General features: G+C 39.4%; 1 protein-coding gene across 7 annotated transcripts in view; it reads left to right on the plus strand.

Moving 5' to 3' along the window:
* Positions 1-19593, plus strand: part of LOC130905857 (disabled homolog 2-interacting protein-like) — a 198875-nt gene that overhangs the window by 44160 nt on the left and 135122 nt on the right. The gene's annotated exons all lie outside the window — the stretch shown is intronic.

The following is a 19593-nucleotide window of genomic DNA, read 5'->3' on the forward strand; positions in this document are numbered from 1 at the left end:
TCCACAGAGGAAAGACCAAGGTGTGTAATTTCTCCCGAAATTGCAGTTTCTAGTTTTTTATTATTATTATTCAATAATTCTCCGCGTTTTTTTGAGCCAACGCACAGCCCAAACCGTAGCACCGATCGGCACCGTTGAAGTATCGGCACGACCGGATTTTTCGCGTGACGATGGGAATTTTTCAAACCGCCACGAAAAATTTTCCGTTCGCCCGTAAACGGCAATTTTCCGAAAAATAAAAAAAGTTTCAAAATGTATCTAGTCCTAAAATTTTTGACCAAATCACATAATTTGGGCATCAAAAATTCCGGGACGGTGAGGGGCATAAAAGTTGTATACAGAATTTGGCAAAAATTTACGGTTCCCCGGAAATTTGCCAAAAACTTTCCTATTCATTTTGAATGGAAAAAAAACGCGCGCTTCACAGCCCGAACCGTTAGACCGATCGGCACCGTTCAAGTATCGGCACGACCGGAATTTTCGCGTGACACAGGAAACTTTACAAATGGCCCCGAAATTTTTTCCGTTCGTCCGTAAACGGCAATTTTCCGTGAAAAAAAAAAAAGTTTCAAAATGTATCTAGTCCTACAATTTTTGACCAAATCACATAATTTGGGCATCAAAAATTCCGGGACGGTGAGGGGCATAAAAGTTGTATACAGAATTTGGAAAAAAATTACGCTTCCTCGGAAATTTGCCAAAAATTATCCCATTCATTTCGAATGGGAAAAGTCCCATTCACTTCCAATGGGATTTCCAATGGAATTTACATTGCATTGATGCCATTGACGGCCATGCATGTCGAATCTACTGATGCCAATGTACTTGGATTCAATTGATTATATGGATGTCGATGCCATTGACTGCCATGGACGTCCAAAATTTTTCCCATTCATTTTCAATGGGGAAAAAACAAAATTACCCCAAATCAACAGAAAATGACCAGATATCAATAGGACGTGTCCCCCAAACTTCCCCAATTCCATTGACGCTTATGAAGGGTGCCGCCATTGACTTACATGGACGTCCAAAATTTTTCCCATTCATTTTCAATGGGGAAAAAACTACATTTCTCCAAATCAACAGAAAATGACCAGATATCAATAGGACGCATACCCCAAACGTCCCCAACTCCATTGACGCTTATGGGGGGTGCTGCCATTGACGTCCATGGACGTGCAAAATTTTACCCATTCATTTTCAATGGGAATTTTTTTTTTTCCCCAAATCAACAGAAAATGACTAGATATCAATAGGACGTGTCCCCCAAATGTCCCCAATTGCATTGCTGCTTATGGAGGGTGATGCCATTGACGTCCAGGGACGTCCAAACTTCCCATTCATTTCCAATGGCATTTCTTCATGTTTGTTCATTCTATTGATGCCAATGTACTTGGATTCCATTGACGCTTATGTAAATTGATACCATTGACGTCCATGGACGTCCAAAATTTTTCCCATTCATTTTCAATGGGAATTTTTTTTTTTTCCCCAAATCAACAGAAAATGACTAGATATCAATAGGACGTTTCCCCCAAATGTGCCCTATTGCATTGCTGCTTATGGAGGGTGATGCCATTGACGTCCACGGACGTCCAAACATCCCATTCATTTCCAATGGCATTTCTTCATGTTTGTTCATTCTATTGATGCCAATGTACTTGGATTCCATTGACGCTTATGTAAGTTGATACCATTGACGTCCATGGACGTCCAAAATTTTCCCCATTCATTTTCAATGGGAATTTTTTTTTTTTCCCCAAATCAACAGAAAATGACTAGATATCAATAGGACATGTCCCCCAAATGTCCCCGATTGCATTGCCGCTTATGGAGGGTGATGCCATTGACGTCCATGGACGTCCAAACTTCCCATTCATTTCCAATGGCATTTCTTCATGTTTGTTCATTCTATTGATGCCAATGTACTTGGATTCCATTGACGCTTATGTAAGTTGATACCATTGACGTCCATGGACGTCCAAAATTTTTCCCATTCATTTTCAATGGGAATTTTTTTTTTTTCCACAAATCAACAGAAAATGACTAGATATCAATAGGACGTGTCCCCCAAATGTCTCCGATTGCATTAACAATTATGAAGGGTGCCGCCATTGACGTCCATGGACGTCCAATTCTCCAGTTCATTTCTAATGGCTTTTTGTTTTGTGCCAATGACTGGCATTATCATCCATTCTATTGATAGACCTGAGTGGGGCTAAGATCTGTATCTCCACAGAGGAAAGACCAAGGTGTGTAATTTCTCCCGAAATTGCAGTTTCTAGTTGTACTTATTATTTATTCATCTTATTCTCCGCGTTTTTTTGAGCCAACGCACAGCCCAAACCGTAGCACCGATCGGCACAGTTCAAGTATCGGCACGACCGGAATTTTCGCGTGACGATGGGAATTTTTCAAACCGCCACGAAAAATTTTCCGTTCGCCCGTAAACGGCAATTTTCCGAAAAATAAAAAAAGTTTCAAAATGTATCTAGTCCTACAATTTTTGACCAAATCACATAATTTGGGCATCAAAAATTCCGGGACGGTGAGGGGCATAAAAGTTGTATACAGAATTTGGCAAAAATTTACGGTTCCCCGGAAATTTGCCAAAAACTTTCCTATTCATTTTGAATGGAAAAAAAACGCGCGCTTCACAGCCCGAACCGTTAGACCGATCGGCACCGTTCAAGTATCGGCACGACCGGAATTTTCGCGTGACACAGGAAACTTTACAAATGGCCCCGAAAATTTTTCCGTTCGTCCGTAAACGGCAATTTTCCGTGAAAAAAAAAAAAGTTTCAAAATGTATCTAGTCCTACAATTTTTGACCAAATCAAATAATTTGGGCATCAAAAATTCCGGGACGGTGAGGGGCATAAAAGTTGTATACAGAATTTGGAAAAAAATTACGCTTCCTCGGAAATTTGCCAAAAACTATCCCATTCATTTCGAATGGGAAAAGTCCCATTCACTTCCAATGGGATTTCCAATGGAATTTACATTGCATTGATGCCATTGACGGCCATGCATGTCGAATCTACTGATGCCAATGTACTTGGATTCAATTGACTATATAGATGTCGATGCCATTGACTGCCATGGACGTCCAAAATTTTTCCCATTCATTTTCAATGGGGAAAAAACAAAATTACCCCAAATCAACAGAAAATGACCAGATATCAATAGGACGTGTCCCCCAAACTTCCCCAATTCCATTGACGCTTATGAAGGGTGCCGCCATTGACTTACATGGACGTCCAAAATTTTTCCCATTCATTTTCAATGGGGAAAAAACTAAATTTCTCCAAATCAACAGAAAATGACCAGATATCAATAGGACGTATATCCCAAACGTCCCCAATTCCATTGACGCTTATGGGGGGTGCTGCCATTGACGTCCATGGACGTCCAAAATTTTACCCATTCATTTTCAATGGGAATTTTTTTTTTTTCCCCAAATCAACAGAAAATGACTAGATATCAATAGGACCTGTCCCCCAAATGTCCCCGATTGCATTGCTGCTTATGGAGGGTGATGCCATTGACGTTCACGGACGTCCAAACTTCCCATTAATTTCCAATGGCGTTTCTTCATGTTTGTTCATTCTATTGATGCCAATGTACTTGGATTCCATTGATGCTTATGTAAGTTGATACCATTGACGTCCATGGACGTCCAAAATTTTTCCCATTCATTTTCAATGGGAATTTTTTTTTTTCCCCAAATCAACAGAAAATGACTAGATATCATTAGGACGTGTCCCCCAAATGTCCCCGATCGCATTGCCGCTTATGGAGGATGATGCCATTGACGTCCATGGACGTCCAAACTTCCCATTCATTTCCAATGGCATTTCTTCATGTTTGTTCATTCTATTGATGCCAATGTACTTGGATTCCATTGACGCTTATGTAAGTTGATACCATTGACGTCCATGGACGTCCAAAAATTTTCCCATTCATTTTCAATGGGAAATTTTTTTTTTCCCCAAATCAACAGAAAATGACTAGATATCATTAGGACGTGTCCCCCAAATGTCCCCGATTGCATTGCCGCTTATGGGGGGTGATGCCATTGACGTCCATGGACGTCCAAACTTCCCATTCATTTCCAAAGGCATTTCTTCATGTTTGTTCATTCTATTGATGCCAATGTACTTGGATTCCATTGACGCTTATGTAAGTTGATACCATTGACGTCCATGGACGTCCAAAATTTTTCCCATTCATTTTCAATGGGATTTTTTTTTTTTTCCCAAATCAACAGAAAATGACTAGATATCATTAGGACGTGTCCCCCAAATGTCCCCGATTGCATTGCCGCTTATGGAGGGTGATGCCATTGACGTTCATGGACGTCCAAACTTCCCATTCATTTCCAATGGCATTTCTTCATGTTTGTTCATTTTATTGATGCCAATTTACTTGGATTCCATTGACGCTTATGTAAGTTGATACCATTGACGTCCATGGACGTCCAAAATTTTTCCCATTCATTTTCAATGGGATTTTTTTTTTTTTCCCAAATCAACAGAAAATGACTAGATATCATTAGGACGTGTCCCCCAAATGTCCCCGATTGCATTGCCGCTTATGGAGGGTGATGCCATTGACGTTCATGGACGTCCAAACTTCCCATTCATTTCCAATGGCATTTCTTCATGTTTGTTCATTTTATTGATGCCAATGTACTTGGATTCCATTGACGCTTATGTAAGTTGATACCATTGACGTCCATGGACGTCCAAAATTTTTCCCATTCATTTTCAATGGGAAATTTTTTTTTTTTCCCAAATCAACAGAAAATGACTAGATATCAATAGGACGTGTCCCCCAAACTTCCCCGATTCCATTAACAATTATGGAGGGTGCTGCCATTGACGGACATGGACGTCCAATTCTCCCAATCTTTTCTAATGGCTTTAACTTTGTTTAGTGCCAATGACTGGCATTATGGTCCATTCTATTGATAGACCTGAGTGGGGCTAAGATTTGTATCTCCACAGAGGAAAGACCAAGGTGTGTAATTTCTCCCGAAATTGCAGTTTCTAGTTGTACTTATTATTTATTCATCTTATTCTCCGCGTTTTTTTGAGCCAACGCACAGCCCAAACCGTAGCACCGATCGGCACAGTTCAAGTATCGGCACGACCGGAATTTTCGCGTGACGATGGGAATTTTTCAAACCGCCACGAAAAATTTTCCGTTCGCCCGTAAACGGCAATTTTCCGAAAAATAAAAAAAGTTTCAAAATGTATCTAGTCCTACAATTTTTGACCAAATCACATAATTTGGGCATCAAAAATTCCGGGACGGTGAGGGGCATAAAAGTTGTATACAGAATTTGGCAAAAATTTACGGTTCCCCGGAAATTTGCCAAAAACTTTCCTATTCATTTTGAATGGAAAAAAAACGCGCGCTTCACAGCCCGAACCGTTAGACCGATCGGCACCGTTCAAGTATCGGCACGACCGGAATTTTCGCGTGACACAGGAAACTTTACAAATGGCCCCGAAAAATTTTCCGTTCGTCCGTAAACGGCAATTTTCCGTGAAAAAAAAAAAAGTTTCAAAATGTATCTAGTCCTACAATTTTTGACCAAATCACATAATTTGGGCATCAAAAATTCCGGGACGGTGAGGGGCATAAAAGTTGTATACAGAATTTGGAAAAAAATTACGCTTCCTCGGAAATTTGCCAAAAACTATCCCATTCATTTCGAATGGGAAAAGTTCCCATTCACTTCCAATGGGATTTCCAATGGAATTTACATTGCATTGATGCCATTGACGGCCATGCATGTCGAATCTACTGATGCCAATGTACTTGGATTCAATTGACTATATGGATGTCGATGCCATTGACGGCCATGGACGTCCAAAATTTTTCCCATTCATTTTCAATGGGGAAAAAACAAAATTTCCCCAAATCAACAGAAAATGACCAGATATCAATAGGACGTGTCCCCCAAACTTCCCCAATTCCATTGACGCTTATGAGGGGTGCCGCCATTGACTTACATGGACGTCCAAAAATTTTCCCATTCATTTTCAATGGGGAAAAAACTACATTTCTCCAAATCAACAGAAAATGACCAGATATCAATAGGACTTATACCCCAAACGTCCCCAACTCCATTGACGCTTATGGGGGGTGCTGCCATTGACGTCCATGGACGTCCAAAATTTTACCCATTCATTTTCAATGGGAATTTTTTTTTTTTCCCCCAAATCAACAGAAAATGACTAGATATCAACAGGACGTTTCCCCCAAATGTCCCCAATTCCATTTAGGCTTATGGAGGGTGATGCCATTGACGTCCAGGGACGTCCAAACTTCCCATTCATTTTCAATGGCATTTCTTCATGTTTGTTCATTCTTTTGATGCCAATGTACTTGGATTCCATTGACGCTTATGTAAGTTGATACCATTGACGTCCATGGACGTCCAAAATTTTTCCCATTCATTTTCAATGGGAATTTTTTTTTTTCCCCAAATCAACAGAAAATGACTAGATATCATTAGGACGTGTCCCCAAAATGTCCCCGATTGCATTGCCGCTTATGGGGGGTGATGCCATTGACGTCCATGGACGTCCAAACTTCCCAATCATTTCCAAAGGCATTTCTTCATGTTTGTTCATTCTATTGATGCCAATGTACTTGGATTCCATTGACGCTTATGTAAGTTGATACCATTGACGTCCATGGACGTCCAAAATTTTTCCCATTCATTTTCAATGGGATTTTTTTTTTTTTCCCCAAATCAACAGAAAATGACTAGATATCATTAGGACGTGTCCCCAAAATGTCCCCGATTGCATTGCCGCTTATGGGGGGTGATGCCATTGACGTCCATGGACGTCCAAACTTCCCAATCATTTCCAAAGGCATTTCTTCATGTTTGTTCATTCTATTGATGCCAATGTACTTGGATTCCATTGACGGTTATGTAAGTTGATACCATTGACGTCCATGGACGTCCAAAATTTTTCCCATTCATTTTCAATGGGATTTTTTTTTTTTTCCCCAAATCAACAGAAAATGACTAGATATCATTAGGACGTGTCCCCCAAATGTCCCCGATTGCATTGCCGCTTATGGAGGGTGATGTCATTGACGTTCATGGACGTCCAAACTTCCCATTCATTTTCAATGGCATTTCTTCATGTTTGTTCATTCTTTTGATGCCAATGTACTTGGATTCCATTGACGCTTATGTAAGTTGATACCATTGACGTCCATGGACGTCCAAAATTTTTCCCATTCATTTTCAATGGGAATTTTTTTTTTTTCCCCAATTCAACAGAAAATGACTAGATATCATTAGGACGTGTCCCCCAAATGTCCCCGATTGCATTGCTGCTTATGGAGGGTGATGCCATTGACGTTCATGGACGTCCAAACTTCCCATTCATTTCCAATGGCATTTCTTCATGTTTGTTCATTTTATTGATGCCAATGTACTTGGATTCCATTGACGCTTATGTAAGTTGATACCATTGACGTCCATGGACGTCCAAAATTTTTCCCATTCATTTTCAATGGGATTTTTTTTTTTTCCCCAAATCAACAGAAAATGACTAGATATCAATAGGACGTGTCCCCCAAACTTCCCCGATTCCATTAACAATTATGGAGGGTGCTGCCATTGACGGACATGGACGTCCAATTCTCCCAATCTTTTCTAATGGCTTTAACTTTGTTTAGTGCCAATGACTGGCATTATGGTCCATTCTATTGATAGACCTGAGTGGGGCTAAGATTTGTATCTCAACAGAGGAAAGACCAAGGTGTGTAATTTCTCCCGAAATTGCAGTTTCTAGTTATTATTATTATATCATCAAATTATTCTCCGCGTTTTTTCGGCGCGCCGCGCAGCCCGAACCATACCACCGATCGGCACCATTCAAGTATTGACACGACCGGATTTTTCGCGCGACGCAGGGACTTTTTCAAAATCCCCCGAAAAATTTTCCGTTCGCCCGTAAATGGCAATTTTCCGAAAAAAAAAAAAAGTTAAAAAATGTATCTAGTCCTACAATTTTTGACCAAATCACATAATTTGGGTATCAAAAATTCCGGGACGATGAGGGGCATAAAAGTTGTATACAGAATTTGGCAAAAATTTACGGTTCCCCGGAAATTTGCCAAAAACTTTCCTATTCATTTTGAATGAAAAAAAAACGCACGCTGCACAGCCCGAACCGTTTGACCGATCGGCACCGTTCAAATATCGGCACGACCGGAATTTTCGCGCAACGATGGGAATTTTTCAAACGGACCCGAAAATTTTTCCCTTCGCCCGTAAACGGCAATTTTCCGGGAAAAAAAAAAAGTTTCAAAATGTATCTAGTCCTACAATTTTTGACCAAATCACACAATTTGGGCATCAAAAATTCCGGGACGGTGAGGGGCATAAAAGTTGTATACAGAATTTGGAAAAAATTTACGGTTCCCCGGATATTTGCCAAAAACTATCCCATTCATTTCTAATGGGAAAAGTTCCCATTCACTTTCAATAGGATTTCCAATGGACTTTACATTGCATTGCCATTGACGGCCATGCATGTCGAATCTATTGATGCCAATGTTCTTGGATTCAATTGACTATATGGATGTCGATGCCATTGACGGCCATGGACGTCCAAAATTTTTCCCATTCATTTTCAATGGGGAAAAAACTACATTTCCCCAAATCAACAGAAAATGACCAGATATCAATAGGACGTGTCCCCCAAACGTCCCCAACTCCATTGACGCTTATAGGGGGTGCTGCCATTGACTTACATGGATGTCCAAAATTTTTCCCATTCATTTTCAATGGGGAAAAAACTACATTTCTCCAAATCAACAGAAAATGACCAGATATCAATAGGACGTATACCCCAAACGTCCCCAACTCCATTGACGCTTATGGGGGGTGCTGCCATTGACTTCCATGGACGTCCAAAATTTTACCCATTCATTTTCAATGGGAAATTTTTTTTTTCCCCCAAATCAACAGAAAATGACTAGATATCAATAGGACGTGTCCCCCAAATGTCCCCAATTGCATTGCTGCTTATGGAGGGTGATGCCATTGACGTCCTGGGACGTTCAAACTTCCCATTCATTTCCAATGGCATTTCTTCATGTTTGTTCATTCTATTGATGCCAATGTACTTGGATTCCATTGACGCTTATGTAAGTTGATGCCATTGACGTCCATGGACGTCCAAAATTTTTCCCATTCATTTTCAATGGGAATTTTTTTTTTTTCCCCAAATCAACAGAAAATGACTAGATATCAATAGGACGTTTCCCCCAAATGTGCCCGATTGCATTGCTGCTTATGGAGGGTGATGCCATTGACGTTCATGGACGTCCAAACTTCCCATTCATTTCCAATGGCATTTCTTCATGTTTGTTCATTCTATTGATGCCAATGTACTTGGATTCCATTGACGCTTATGTAAGTTGATACCATTGACGTCCATGGACGTCCAAAATTTTTCCCATTCATTTTCAATGGGAAATTTTTTTTTTTCCCCAAATCAACAGAAAATGACTAGATATCATTAGGACGTGTCCCCCAAATGTCCCCGATTGCATTGCCGCTTATGGGGGGTGATGCCATTGACGTCCATGGACGTCCAAACTTCCCATTCATTTCCAAAGGCATTTCTTCATGTTTGTTCATTCTATTGATGCCAATGTACTTGGATTCCATTGACGCTTATGTAAGTTGATACCATTGACGTCCATGGACGTCCAAAATTTTTCCCATTCATTTTCAATGGGACTTTTTTTTTTTTTCCCAAATCAACAGAAAATGACTAGATATCATTAGGACGTGTCCCCCAAATGTCCCCGATTGCATTGCCGCTTATGGAGGGTGATGCCATTGACGTTCATGGACGTCCAAACTTCCCATTAAATCCCAATGGCATTTCTTCATGTTTGTTCATTCTATTGATGCCAATGTCATGTAAGTTGATACCATTGACGTCCATGGACGTCCAAAATTTTTCCCATTCATTTTCAATGGGAATTTTTTTTTTTCCCCAAATCAACAGAAAATGACTAGATATCAATAGGACGTGTCCCCCAAATGTCCCCGATTGCATTGCCTCTTATGGAGGGTGATGCCATTGACGGCCACGGACGTCCAAACTTCCCATTCATTTCCAATGGCATTTCTTCATGTTTGTTCATTCTATTGATGCCAATGTACTTGGATTCCATTGACGCTTATGTAAATTGATACCATTGACGTCCATGGACGTCCAAAATTTTTCCCATTCATTTTCAATGGGATTTTTTTTTTTTTCCCCAAATCAACAGAAAATGACTAGATATCATTAGGACTTGTCCCCCAAATGTCCCCGATTGCATTGCCGCTTATGGGGGGTGATGCCATTGACGTCCATGGACGTCCAAACTTCCCAATCATTTCCAAAGCCATTTCTTCATGTTTGTTCATTCTATTGATGCCAATGTACTTGGATTCCATTGACGCTTATGTAAGTTGATACCATTGACGTCCATGGACGTCCACAATTTTTCCCATTCATTTTCAATGGGATTTTTTTTTTTTTCCCAAATCAACAGAAAATGACTAGATATCATTAGGACGTGTCCCCCAAATGTCCCCGATTGCATTGCCGCTTATGGAGGGTGATGCCATTGACGTTCATGGACGTCCAAACTTCCCATTCATTTCCAATGGCATTTCTTCATGTTTGTTCATTTTATTGATGCCAATGTACTTGGATTCCATTGACGCTTATGTAAGTTGATACCATTGACGTCCATGGACGTCCAAAATTTTTCCCATTCATTTTCAATGGGAATTTTTTTTTTTTCCCCAAATCAACAGAAAATGACTAGATATCATTAGGACGTGTCCCCCAAATGTCCCTGATTGGATTGCCGCTTATGGAGGGTGATGCCATTGACGTCCATGGACGTCCAATTCTCCCAATCTTTTCTAATGGCTTTTACTTTGTTTAGTGCCATTGACTGGCATTGTGGTCCATTCTATTGATAGACCTGAGTGGGGCTAAGATCTGTATCTCCACAGAGGAAAGACCAAGGTGTGTAATTTCTCCCGAAATTGCAGTTTCTAGTTTTATGCTAAGATTGTACCATTGACTTGTGCTAGCTTAGCCACTCCAGAGCCCTTAAACTAACAAATATGTGACAAACTGCACGGAATTTGTTGAAATCAACCCCACCGACCAATTAAACGCCCGCTAACTCAAAGATTAAGCCTAATGTCAACAATTCTGACCTCTCTGAGCACAGAGTGTATACAAGATGTAATTACTATGAACACATAACTCAAAACATGGGGGAAAAAATGTCCGGCGTTCTTCTCAGGTTGCTGACGTTTAAATAGCTGTAATCAAACATCACATGCAAAACAACCAGACAAACAATGTCTGGATTACGGTAAGAATGCTTACACTGGGCAAATCTATTTCAATCAAACTGACACGTGACACGTGCGGCAAAATGACAATAGTGCGTCCCTACCCCGAACAGATCAAGCGAGACCTCATTGATCCCCACGGAGAGCTCACGCATGTTAGTACACGCTTTAAAAATAAAAGCCGCCATCCTCCGCCTCCTCCTAGTAATCCTGTTCCTTTTTAATCTAGCAGCCAAGTGCCTTCTAAACCATCCCTCCCACCCCCCTCTGGCAGATGACATACTGGCTAAAGAGGAGAGAGCAAAAGAAGAAGAAAGAGAAAGTCTTGGTTTATAAAGGAGGAGAAACAATTTGCTAGCAATACAGTTTGATTCATAAATCAAGGCTGTCAAACTCATTCGGGTTGCTGGTCCACATTTATGGCAATTAGATCTCTTGTGGGCCAGACTAGTTTATTTTTGGCCCGATAAATTAACTCACTGGTTGCCATTGACGGCGCCCGACCTCCAATCCATTTGGACTGAGAGAATGAACGAATGGTACTGAAAGATGAGCATTCACAGCCAGTCCTTCCAGTATAAGTGAATTGGACGTATGGCTGGCAATTACTGTATTGGCCCGAATATAAGCCGGCCCTGATTATAATACGACCCCCTCTTTTTCAAGACTCAAGTTTCAAAAAGGCTTTTTGAACATCAAATTAATTTTTATACAGAAAATAATTACAGTACATCAGAAACAAATTATTATGACAATATATTTGAGAGAAAAAGCATGTTATTTTGCCTCATTCAAATCTTAATATCTTAACATTAAAATATGTAAACTAAAGTGCAATCAAGTTCGTAAATGAGTGGTTTCTGTTTTTTTAAATGTAAATAAACCAATCTATTGTGATAAAACAACAAAATTGCAATAAATGCATTAACCATCAAAGTGAAGTCTAACTGTAACTGTAGTCTTGAAACAAATCTGAAAAAGGAAAAACATTGCAATAATATAATGAAAACTGGTCGAACTTGAGAGTAGCTGAGATCTGTCATGACAGAACATCGCATAAATGATATCTGGCGCCATCTAGCGTCTTGAATGGGTATAATGTCTAGACCTCGAATATGAGATGATCCCCGTCTTATTTCAATGCAAAAAACCGTCTTATATTCGGGCCAGTACGGTAGTTGATTTTGTGTCACTTCCACATCTGGAAAGTTGGCCCCCTTATCAGATGAAAATTTATAGGAAAATGACGTCATCCGCTTGTGCTCGTTTGTGCTGAAAAAATGTTGTTTGTGCTGCTATCGTTTTTGAGATATTAACAATTCTTTAAAAAAATAAAAAAAATTACAAATAAAAGAGAGCGATATTAACTTTTATAGGTCAATCTGCAGTCAACCAGCCCCCCATTCTGATTCAAAATGGCTCCAAATGGTTTCAGTCATTTGTGTTGGTTTATGCTGTAAAAATTTTCGTTTGTGCTGCTATTGTTTCAAGACATTAATTTTGAGTGAGGACGTCACACAGCCCATTTATTGTTAAAAATCTTCGTTTATGCCGCTATCGTTTTATTGATACAGTGGTACCTCGACATACGATCACTTCGACACACGATTTTTTTCGTCATCCGACGTAAAATTGACTCACCATTTGTTTCTACATCCAACGGCATGCTCGAAATGCGACTGTTTATGAAAGCGCTGCAGTTTCTTTGTTTTCCCGCAAGACAGACGCACGGCGGATTTTCTTGTGTGAAATTAATATGGGTTCCAAGAAGGTTAGTGCAGGTGGTGAAAAAAGGAAAAAGGTGACGCTTACCATTGACATGAAGATGAAATGATAGGAAAATATGAGCGTGGTGTGCGCGCCCATGAACTGGCTTGACAGTACGACCGTAGAATGTCTACGATCCCGACGGTCCTCCTTCGACCTCTATTTGCCAGTGTTTATAAATTAAGGTGACTATTACTACTATTATTGTAACATCGCCAAAGAAATCGCCAGCTTCGTCAAGTTTTTAATCATTTATTCCAGAACTTGTACAACGCAACACGCTTACTGTCCGCCACAGCTGACGCCAACAACAGAACATGAAAAGTGAAAGTAAAAACTCTAATGCACCTCTCTCTCTGTCACGTCAGCCACGCGGTGCGTTCAGTTACACCACGCAAAGCACATCCGACACATTAGAACCCGATTCATTACATTATTACAGATATTATTATTATTACTAGTATTATTTCAGTTTTCATTTAGTTTTTTTTTTTTTGCTCTGTGCACTTGCTATTTGCAATAGTACCAGCAGTATTTATTATGGATTTAGTGTAGGGCCATGGAACGAATTAATGGAATTTTAATGTATTCTTATGGGAAAATCCTGCTCGGCATACAACCATTTCGACTGACAAACAAGGTCCTGGAACGAATTAACTTGGTATGTAGAGGTACAACTGTATTGAGATATCGCAGCACCTCGGTCGCGGCTGACGAAGCGTACCAACTTTCTCATTAATAGTGTGTTATTGAGAAAGTTGATATGCTTCATCAGCCGCGACGGAGGTGCTGTGACGAAGGTCGAAATTAATATCTCAATATCTATCAAACGATAGCAGCACAAACAAATTTTTTAATTGTTGGACCACCCGGCGGCTTGCTTCCAGCCCACGGGCCGTCCGTTTGACACTACTACTTTATATTACTCTTGCTGGGAAAAGAACGTAACAGGAGGCAGCTTAATGGTTAAGATTAGAAAAGCCCACCAAGGAAGGAGCTAAAAAGTAATGCTGGGTTACCATGCAGTGATCTTGAGCTTAATGCTTTAATCCCCCTGCGGCCATCCTCTCATTTTTTGCATTTGACCAAATTTATCATAGAGTATTAGGATTGGCATCAGGTCAGTAAAATACAGAAGTCTCCCTAGTCCCTTCATATTTTCACAATTCGAAAAGTCCATTGGGAAACATTCATGATAGCAGGTATATGTGTAGAGTTGTGTAATGCCATCTTCTCCACAAGAGGGAAGTATTGGCTGCATAGTTAAACTAATTCATCCTGGTGAAGTTGTCAGGTATAAATCGAACTCATTTTCGTCATGGACCGCATTTTAGTTATGCTTTCATTTTTTTTTTTTCAACAACGTATATAAATATCTTACTCATTTGGCTGCCACAATTAATTGACTAATTGCTTAGAAAATGAATCGACATCTATTTTGATTGTCAATTAAATGCTTTTGGACATTTTTTACGTCAACATTGGCCCAAACATTTTTTGGGGATTCTGAATAATTCATTTATATTTCCCTCTAAAAAATACAACAATACAAAAAAGGTGGGGAAACATTTTTTTTTTTTTTTTTATGTATTTTTATTTGTAATTACGGTATATTTGTACTTTGTACATATCCAAATTTGAAAACTGGTCAATATTGACCCAAACACAATATACTACAAAGGTTTTCTGTTTGATTTATATCACAGATTAAATTTAATCCACTGGTAAAAATGTGGTTAGATTTCTAACACAACACTAGAGTTAATGGGACTATATGGGATTTTAAGATGCCCTGATGAGTACACAGAGCAGAGCCCTGACATTTGAACTGAGGCTCCCCCAAAAAAGCCTTTTTCTTCCCTTCAATTGAGTGTTCGGGTCAACCACTTTGTGCAAACGCGGTAATGTGCACGTCCCCACGCCAGCAGCACTGTTTCACCGAGCCCCTACCTCATCCCCGCTTGGCAAAAACACTTTTCTAACCCACATAAGACTTGCTACTAACTGCATTTATGCTTCCAGTGGCGATTTGATGGGCCAAACGCTTATTGTTTTATGTTAGTGCTCGTATAAGCATGCATGAGCTGGCAGTCGCAAGTAAGAAAGTGACAAACTCTGTATAATACCTTTAAATTTAAAGAAGAGGAAACAAATATTGTCTTTTTACATATTCATATTTTTTTCATTTATTCACAGGAATTTTCAACAGCAAAAGCTATTTGTTTACATATGGCGGCCGCTAATTTCCTTACTGACTAGCCTCATAGTTCGCAATATTTATGTAAAATAAATGCTACCTGCACGTTTTTTTTGCTTTCAACCAAGAATCATGACTGTTTTACATCCATATCTATAAAGAATTCAGGGATTTAAGCATTTATTCACAAGAATTTTCAACATACATATTTTACATATGGCGGCCACTAATTTTCGTACCGACTAGCCTCATAGTTTGCAATATTTAAATAAAATAAATGTTACCTGCAAATTTTTTTTTTTTGTCTTTTAACCAAGAATCAAGAATGTTTTACGTCCATATCTATAAAGAATTCAGGGATTTAAGCATTTATTCACAAGAATTTTCAACTGAAAAAGCTGTTTGTTTACATATGCTGGCCGCTAATTTCCGTACTGACTAGCCTCATAGTTCGCAATATTTACGTAAAATAAATGCTACCTGCACATTTTTTTTATTTTTTTTTTTGCTTTTAACCAAGATTCGAGACTGTTTTTAGTCCATATCTATAAAGAATTCAGGTATTTAAGCATTTATTCACAAGAATTTTCAACGGAAAAAGCTCTTTGCTTAACCCTTTAAGGTCTGGGCCTATTTTGTCTGATTTTGCATGCCTTTGAAGTTGCCTTTATATTTCAAAGAAAGAATTGTTTACGATGGCCTGGTTTGGTCCCTTTTTTTGTGACACCTTGAACTTCATGTCCAAATTGTTGTTTCCTTCACTGATCAATTATAAATCATCATTTTGGGCCCAAAAAGACCAAAAATTCCAAAATCGTTTTGTCAAAATTTTTAATATTGATGTCCAATTGACAACCAAACATGCGTAACGAACCGTTTTGAAACTTTGTAATATTTATTCAACATGTTAGGATGAACATTCAACCAAAAAAATTTAGAATAAATAGTCTTATAGTTGACAATTCAACATGAACAACAGGTATAGCCATAGGCGTTTTTTGCCTTTATACATGCTCCAGTCAAAACAGGTTATATACAGCAGACCTAACAGTGAAGAACAGTGAAAAAATATATACCATCTAACACAAAAAGTGTTTAGAGGCCATCTCTTTATGAGTTTAGGTATTGCGGCCCATCGCCTGATGAAAACTATGTACACACAATCAAGCTTCTTGAACACACATTTATATACACAAATTGAGAAGATTGATGTGGGAAAAAAAAAATATATATATATAACATTGGGGGGAAAAAAGCATTTTCAAAAATATTTACAATAAACAAGTTAAATTTTTTTCAGTCATGCCACTCCGAAAAGCAGTTTCGTCCTGGAATTAGACACGGCTACATCACACAGCTCACACTTCCATGGGGTGTCGGTCCTCTTTCCACCCTTCCATTTTCATTTCACTTTACTTTCATTGTCACTATAAATGTACATGAAAATAAGTCAGTATTTATGAAAATAATAAAGTATAAAATAAAAATATATACAGCAATAAATAATAATGGAAATCTATATGTATGACAATAGAAAGAATACCATAGCTGAATATGTGCTACATCCCTAATCTTCATATAGAAAGAAGAACACCACAAATGATAAATTCCTGCCTGGGATACCCACGGTGCACGAACGACTTTGATCTGATGTGCACATTTTATTATTATATACACAAACACACACTTATATTGCATCAAAATTAACTTTGTCTTGCAATATCAAAAGAAACTTTCAAAAGAAACGTTTTCAGCATGAAAAAAAAGAGTGAGTTGGTTTACCTCTGCTCGTCGATGGCGTCACCCACGTGTTCAAATCCGTCACTATCTTCACTCGAGGACTCTTCCGAAGAAGACGATGATGACGAATTTGAACCATCCTCTTCCTCAAGTTGATCAGAAGCACAATTGCTTGCGCTAAATTTAGTTTTCCGTTCATTGTCAAAGTCACACAAAGTCGCTGCTCGATCCAGGAGTATCCAACTGGCCGTCGCTCGCCACCTCGCTGCTTCAGAACACTCCTCCCTCTCGTTCGGTTGAACCTCGCACCACAGTTATATTTATTAAAAAAAAAAAAAAAAACGCATTTTGTGCTTCCACTGTGACTTCGAAAGGGTTCGTTTGATTTGTGTTTTTTTCATGGAGCTTCCGTTTTGAAAAAGGACTAGAAATGATGGAAATATAGACATAAACAAATGATCCATGCAGCGTTTTAATGTTTTTTTGAGAGGACAATAAAACTATAAAACTTAAATGACAATATCTCACGCTCTAGTTGGTCGATTGACTTCAAATAATAACGAGAGTAAACCGCAACTTCCGCACTTCAAAACGAGACCAACCAACGGCATGTGGGTGACGTAATTAAAACGTGAGGGCGCTTCAAAGACGACGTGCGCTGAGGACGCGCCGGCGCGTCCTTCGACTCTCAAGGGTTAATTATGGCGGCCGCTAATTTCCTTACTGGCTAGCCTCATAGTTTTGTTTTCTTTTAACCTAGAATCGAGACTGTTTTACGTCCATATCTATGAAGAATTCAGGGATTTAAGCATTCATTCATAAGAATTTTCAACGGGAAAAGCTCTTTGTCTGTGTTACCACTCGGTCAGCTTTGACAGAGATTGGCCCCCTTATGAACTGGCCCCGCGCCCTTTGTCCCGTCAACGTAGCACAAACGATTAAGATAATTTTTATATACATTTGCGTCTGATGGAGGGCAAACTTCACGGAGGTGCCTAACGGTCACGCGGTAAATTATGTCACTAACTCCTTTATGACCTGTCCACATCTTTTACATCCATTCAAAAGTGACATGATTTGCCAGATGGCACTTAATGACATCTGTCATAAGCATTCATTAATGCTCATCACAGTGTCATGTCATAATTATGACGGTCTTATGACAGTGTTATGACACCACTGTCAAATAAAGTGTTAGCAAAAATAGTTAGTCGCTTGTTTTTTTAATTGTTAACAGCAACAACGACAAAAAATGTTTGGTCATTCTGGAGTCTTTTCTCCAATGAAACAAGTGTCTTTTTCAATAAAAGCTGGTAAACCGCGTAAAGATTTTTGATAAATTCTGGCTCTAATGATTCGGCGCTTGCTGGAAATTGCCAGGAACCCTGCAACAAAAGGGCTTCTGGTCATTTGCGGCCGCTTCCTTATCACGCGGCCTCCACATCCACCTCCAACTGCTCGATGGCTGAATAAACAACAGCAAGCACATTCTGCGCAAGGCCCTCTTATTGATACGGGGACAATAGAGCTGAGTGTCGACGATCGATACAGCTTCCTTTTTGTTTGTAAGCTCTAAATCAGTCCTGTTTACAAGTGTGGTAAGTACTCTATACCACTCGCGGGGTCCCTTGAATGCGGAAAAAAAAAATTGCCCTAAGTACAGGTTAGTTGTATTTAAGTTCCAAGTGTGGAAAACACATGGAAGCAGTACTTCATAAAATTCATATGGAGGATTTGAGAGAATTGTGACATCCAATAATGTAAAGAAAAGTTCAAATAATTTCAAGTTTCATTCTTCCTCATTTGGCAAATTTACAACATGTCACTGTCGGTTTTAATCCACTGTAGCCATCTAGTGGTCGACGATGGACTTGCAGCCAAAATATGGCATGACTGCAAGTGGAGCCGTTAATGGATGGGGAATAAATCTATAATGACGGCTGTTTTTTATTTTTATTTTTTTGGTGGGTTGTTGAAGTTACTCTAGAGCAGGGGCGTCAAACTCATTTTGGTTGGCGGGCCACATTTATGGCAATTAGATCTGATGTGGACCACACTAATTTATTTTTGGCCAAATAAGTGATTAGCCCCTCCCAGTCAAAATGGATTGGATATCGAGCACCTTCAGTCGCACTGGAAGATGAGCATTCACAGCCAGTTCTTCCAGTTTAATTAAATTGGACGTCCATTGTTGTCAGTGGCAGGAAACTATGGGGTTATATTGCTGACACTATTCTGAGCGAGCAATAATGGAAATTGAGCAAAAATAACCCAGATTTCGAGCACAAAAAACTATATTGAGCGAGCAGTTAAAGATTTTAAGCGAGCAATCGTAGATTTTGAGCACAGAAAATAATATTGAGCAAAAGAAATCTACTCTGTGCCGCTCAATTCCCCCCTCCTGCTCTCGTTACGTATCTCGACTCCGCTCAATTCCCCCGTCCTGCTCTCGCTCCGTATCTCAACTCGT

Source organism: Corythoichthys intestinalis, chromosome 17, assembly GCF_030265065.1.
Source record: "Corythoichthys intestinalis isolate RoL2023-P3 chromosome 17, ASM3026506v1, whole genome shotgun sequence".
Classification (NCBI taxonomy): domain Eukaryota; kingdom Metazoa; phylum Chordata; class Actinopteri; order Syngnathiformes; family Syngnathidae; genus Corythoichthys; species Corythoichthys intestinalis.